This window comes from Dipteris shenzhenensis, unplaced genomic scaffold (genome assembly GCF_047967505.1).
Source record: "Dipteris shenzhenensis isolate YYH24624 ecotype China unplaced genomic scaffold, Dip_SZ_1.0 scaf0401, whole genome shotgun sequence".
NCBI lineage: Eukaryota > Viridiplantae > Streptophyta > Polypodiopsida > Gleicheniales > Dipteridaceae > Dipteris > Dipteris shenzhenensis.
The window spans coordinates 13,244-20,000 of NW_028239707.1; positions in this window are offsets into that span (position 1 = coordinate 13,244).

A 6,757-nucleotide genomic window follows, 5' to 3' on the forward strand; every position below is an offset into this window, starting at 1 on the left:
TTCCATCAGTTCTTTCTACAGGTACATCGAAAAGGATCTCTAAACGGTTTGAAATAATCTTATCAAGATCGAAGTATGCGCCATTTTGCATCTCTGATTCCTCGTCAAGTATTCCACCAAATGATAGATCTCCTCTCGATAGAAAGGCTTTCCTAGGTTCCTCGCTACTACTACCAATTCTTACCTTACTGGAAATCAAATTCGATTTTTTAACTCTTAAAAGAAATCCAGTCAGTCGGTTTCTTGATTCATTTATTAGTTGTGAATAGGCGTGTAGAATAGAAAATTCCCCCTCATTTCCGTGGGAATCTAACCCCAATAATTGGAAGAACCACTTACGATTCTAGGAAGAATCAATACATTTATTGGAATCATTTTCTGCTATTCCCGCTACAGAAGGGGAGAAAGGATCTCCCAACAATAAAGGAGAGTCGAGTGTAAAATGCCGACAATCTCTCTCTACTTTCCATAAATGAGATATTCTTCCGATACCGAAAGACACGGAATTCTTATATCATTCTTCTGCCAAATATGTCTTAATAGGAGTTCCATCGGCGGTGGGACCCATACCTAGTTCATGTATAGATGATTCTGTTGAAAAGCCGTGACTCACCGCCTCTGGAGAATCATCAGTGGATATTGCTCTTTCCTCCGGAGAGTAACTGCCTACAAAGCCATTTCCAGATCTTTTCATTGAATCATATTCTGGATTTCTCTCCTCACTTCAACTAGATAAACAAGTATCTTCGATAGGTATCTCCTTCCCAACCTTCTGATTTCTGGAATCAGACTCATCCCTTGAGTTGCTATGAAAAGCCTCCAATTCTCTAGATGTCTCTATTTGTGAGGAGACATACTTCGAGAAACCACAGGAAATTTCTAGTAATATACTTGGTACCTCAGTGAGTAATTGATTATCCGATAGATAATCAAGTTCGATAAATCTCTTTTCTAAGAGAGATCTCGTTAGATTCAATTCGCGCTCATCCTTATTCCATGGAGAAGGACTTTGGTGACAGGAATGCCACATATAAAAATCGGCGTAATCCCGGAATAGTGTCCAACTCCCCTCGTCAATGGAATTTAACCAATCTCTTATATCGCTATAGGATAGGGATACACCATCACGAGATGACATTGTATTCTTATGGGGTGGAAATAGAGACAAATTGGAGAGACCCTTCCGCTCGGAATAGAACGGTGATTCATCTCCCTGCCGATCTACTGAATCCCTGGATTCGAGTAACATTTTGTCCCAAAAGTCCGATATTACGGGAATGAAGGAATCGCTTCTTAATGTTGCTGTTTGTAGCCAATTAACCCTTTGCTTGTCATGGATTTTCCGGAGAAGTAACGAATCAGAATCATTTTAGTAACAGTCATCCTTACGAAGTATCACATTTATATAGAATTCAAAAAACTCATTTGAATCTTCTAGATTCTTATCCCCCAGTGATTTTTCAATCCTCTCAGTCACATCTCTGGATATATTCTTGATGGGGAGTGGATCCCTCATCAGCCGGACCCTCCATCCATCTGAAACCGAAGGATCCATCGCACTATATATGGGAACTTGCGGTTCTTCCCTCGTCGAAGTTGTGGAAATATTTCCGTTTGAATCCGAATAGTAAGAATTACGTGTCTTTCCCTTTCTATCCTTTTCAGCAGGTGAGCATCTTATTGATAGAGAAAGAGGATAGAAGGATTCAACAGAATTTGTTGCTGGTTTTTTTACTACTCCACCAGTTCTATTAATTAGTTTCGCTAGATCTATAGAACCTCCTTCGATCAAATTTCTCTCACCTGAACGATGCATAGGAATTGGTATTGTTAGTAACATCAGGATTCCCGGAGTCACGCTATTACCCCGCTTCATTGAATCGCGCAGATTCCGTAAAAAGATTGAACTCAGAATTCATAAGTCAAATAATTTGATGGAGGGTTCATAACTGGAGAATAGACCAATTAGAAATTCCCCTAGATCTTGATTTTTCAATGATTCAAATGAGTAGTGGAATCCATCGGTTTCTGCTAACTTCGGAACTTCAGAGAATAAATCTGGACTTCTTACTTTTTCTTCTCCCACTTCTCTTACCTCATGATCTCTCTTCACTTTATCTATATGTGGTAGATACTACCCACCTCTCACATTCCATTATATAGATAATATCGAAAGATTCAAGGCCCAATGGAGTGAGTACTTTCGATGTGGTGATTTGTGGGTGTATTCGTACCTACCTGAAGCTGTCTCGGGAATCTCGAATTGTTGAAGAAACCTATCTATGTCTTATCTATCTCCTCATCAACTTATTTTATTCCGAGTGATAAAGACGAGTTCTCCAACCTGATGGGCGAACGACGGGGATTGAACCCGCGCGTGATGGATCCACAATCCATTGCCTTGATCCACTTGGCTACGTCCGCCCCCTACTTTCCCTATTCAGCTTTCTTAACTGGGAGAGAACAAGATCTACTAGGGTCATTCATTCGATGCGCGTACGTATTATTCGTCTATATATTAATACAAGAAAAAATATGTTAGGTGAAAAATGTATTCTCAATCTATTCCAGTGGGTACGGGACTACAAGCGTTCCGCTAATCAGAATGAGAATATCTTTGATTCCCATTCTCTGTAATCCTAGAAGGGTGTTTCAAAGATTCCCCAGAATCCAAGATTGGAAACTGATAATTGTAAGATTATGGCGAGATATTACTATTATTTCTATTCATTCCATCGGACGAATCTCCATTAAATACCAAACCTTATGCGAGGTTTGGTATTTAGTGATGCTGCACGACCAGACAGGTATTATCCGTTTACAGAAGGAGCTTCAACAGAAGCTAAGTCTAGAGGGAAATTATGAGCGTTACGTTCATGCATAACTTCCATACCTAGGTTAGCACGGTTGATGATATCAGCCCAGGTGTTAATAACACGACCTTGGCTATCAACCACGGATTGGTTGAAGTTAAAACCATTCAAGTTGAATGCCATGGTGCTGATACCCAAGGCAGTAAACCAGATGCCTACTACGGGCCAAGCGGCTAAGAAGAAGTGCAGAGAGCGAGAATTGTTAAAGCTGGCATATTGGAAGATCAAACGGCCAAAATAACCGTGAGCAGCTACGATGTTGTAGGTCTCTTCCTCTTGACCGAACTTGTAACCTGCATTAGCAGACTCATTCTCAGTAGTTTCTCTGATCAAACTAGAAGTTACCAAAGAACCATGCATAGCACTGAATAGAGAGCCGCCGAATACGCCAGCTACACCCAACATGTGGAAGGGATGCATAAGGATGTTGTGCTCAGCCTGGAAAACGATCATGAAGTTGAAAGTACCAGAAATTCCTAGGGGCATACCGTCAGAGAAACTTCCTTGACCGATTGGGTAGATCAGGAACACAGCGGTAGCAGCTGCAACGGGAGCTGAGTACGCAACAGCAATCCAAGGACGCATGCCTAAACGGAAACTAAGTTCCCACTCACGACCCATGTAGCAAGCTACACCAAGTAGGAAGTGAAGAACGATCAGTTCGTAAGGACCACCATTGTATAGCCATTCATCAACGGAAGCTGCTTCCCAGATTGGGTAGAAGTGTAAACCGATAGCTGCAGAAGTAGGAATGATAGCACCGGAGATAATGTTGTTTCCGTATAGCAAAGAACCGGAGACAGGCTCACGAATACCATCGATATCTACAGGGGGAGCTGCGATGAAAGCAATGATGAATACAGAGGTTGCGGTTAATAAGGTGGGAATCATTAAGACACCGAACCATCCGATGTAAAGACGGTTTTCAGTGCTGGTGATCCAGTCGCAGAAGCGACCCCATAGGCTTGCGCTTTCGCGTCTTTCTAAAGTTGCGGTCGTGGTAATTTTTGGTTTTCGAAACGATTGGTGATTACCCAAGCTGATGAGCCTGTTGATCCATAGTATATCACAGAATCCCACCTGTGTCAACTAATCTAATATTGATTGAATATCCGAAGAAACGGGAAGACTTCCCTTTGTTTTCGCACGATACTTCTTCAAACCTTGACTCTCTTTTCAGACGCATTTCCCTTTTATTATCATAAACCACGGGAAAGTCAACGTTAGTTCGGCTCCTCGAGTACATCATGGGAGATGCCAGCTTTGCCTTAGATGTACTACGACTCAATCATCGATTCGAGGTGAGGGACATACAGGATAAATATCTGCTGGCGTTGCCTGACATCCCCCCCCCCCCCCGAGGTGAGTAGTCCGCCCCAGGCGGAGATAGTTGAGAATGGTGGGAGTCGCGGGGATGCGGGCAGTGCCAATCATGTCGATCATGTCGATTGTGTCGATTGTGTCGATCATTCTAGTCATGTCGATCATGTCGATCATGTTGATTGCGTCGATTGCGTCGATCACTTTGGTCATGTCGATCATGTTGATCATGTCGATGATGTTATGGACTTTACGATTCGACACTAGTCTTTCTCTTTTTCATGAGGTACTATACCAGTGACAAAATTTCCCCTATGACTTGGATATTCTTTCTCCCATTATTTAATTTCTGCTTATCCATATGCTTCTGGCGTATCTTGATTCCTAATACCCTGCGCTCCGGAGTAGAAGGTTTCAATCCACCAATAAGAGGTTGTGGATTGAAACGAACCCGGAACTAACGGAAATGGGCAAAAGCCTTATTAGCTTCTGCCACCTTGTGAGTCTCCTCCTTCTTCCGTACAGCACTACCAGAATTTCTGGCAGCATCCATTAATTCATCACTTGATCTTAAAGCCATACTTCGACCTGAACGTTTTCGACACGCGATCAATAACCATCGGATAGCCAAAGCTCTTCCTTCTGCAGGTACTACTTCAACGGGGACTCGATAAGTCGATCCACCTACACGTTTGGATTCTGTTACTATATCGGGAGTTACCCTACGTATTGCTTGTCGCGGGACAGACAGTGGATTCTTATTCGTCTTTTCCTTAATCCGCTTCATAGCCTGATAGAGAATCTGATAAGCCAATGATTTCTTGCCATCTTTAAGAATACGATCAACCAACATGTTTACTAATCGATTACGATAAATCGGATCCGATTCTATATTTTTCTTTTTGTTCGCTACATTGCTCCGGTGTAACATGAGTTTACAGATATGTCGGATTCCGATTCTATCTCGACTGTATCTTAGAATCTTATTTGGGCTTTTTCACTCCATATTGTAGGGTGGATCCGCCGGTTAGTCGAGGATCTCCCCCCAAACTGCACGTGCGACTTTCATCGAATGCAGCTTTCCATATGATTGAATAGAAAGTCTTGAAGTAAGTTCGGGTTACTTCAATGAATCATATTTACTCATTAGGCATTGAGTATCCGTTTCCTCTTCATCATCCCACGAATAGGAGAAGGGAAATCCCGTATTTCATTTATCTCACCAAGAATGTCCGTGGGTTTATTGATCCAATTACCAAATGTTCACAAAACCTCCACTGAATCTCCATAATCGTAGTCCGAACTCGTTCTGAGAGAGAGAAGACATTCGAAGATTTTCCAAATAAATGGGAGTCCGGGTAAGACTCAACTTACTGGAATGCAATACCCTGGACACCGAGTTGTTTCACACGAATAAGATAATAATCAATCTCCGTAATAGCAGGCTTCGGTCCCCTGGCAACATTCCCACTATCGGGTCGGCTATGCATTTGACATATCAGAACAACCGATACGGAATCATTGCGATGATACAAGTTACGACAATGTTCTGCAACGCACTGGAACGCCCCTTCTTACGATCCTTTACTCCTACAGCATCTAAAGTTCCTCTAACGATATGATATCTTACACCAGGTAGGTCCTTCACCCTCCCGCCTCTCACAAGGACCACGGAATGTTCTTGCAAATTATGGCCAATACCTGGTATGTAAGCCGTTATCTCGAACTTGGAGGTTAATCGAACTCTGGCGACTTTCCGTAGGGCAGAGTTAGGTTTTTTTGGTGTAGTTGTGGAATAGTTGACAGATGAGTCAGTTTCAGTGTCACTCTACAGAACCGTACGTGAGATTCTCACCTCATACGGCTCCTCGTCATTCAATTAATACTAAGAATAGAAGTACGAAATACCTTTCGGTTGTTACCCGATACAAGAGGATTCACAAAATAATTTTGATATTCCATTCTTTCATTTTCAACTCCCTCCTGTGTGTTTGCCTCTACCTCCTCCCTATCCCCCAAATCGATTCGCTAGTCTACTTACTTCAGTGTCATTAATATTCTTAAGAAGTAGTAAGGAGAAGGAGATTCTGTTCCTACTTCAACTTCCCCAGAAGTAAATAGGTATTCACCGTAGTATCTATTTCCTGCTTCGATACTACCGATATAGACTTGGGAGAATTATTCTCTGATGTGGAAGAAATAGAATCTACAAGTGATCTGTGAAAAATCCTTCTACTCTCTAGAACCACCCGAATTGCTAGTGCTAATGATATTCGTTCCAATATGATAGAGTGAATTAATAGATAAAGGTGGAAGAGGGAGATATGGAATGGAAAGATGGAGAATATATTGATTTGATGGGTAGATTCGCTAATGAGTCTCATGTCTGTTTCCATTTCAGTAATATTAAACAGATCGAATATACGGGGGATTGACGGGTTGATGTAAGCTTATCCATGTTATTAATCACTATTCAAGAAGGAATCCATTCTGAAATGGAAAAAAGCTTTGATATGATTTGGCTTTCGTTCTTTCGTCTGCTGTAACGAGGCTGTCTGAGGAGG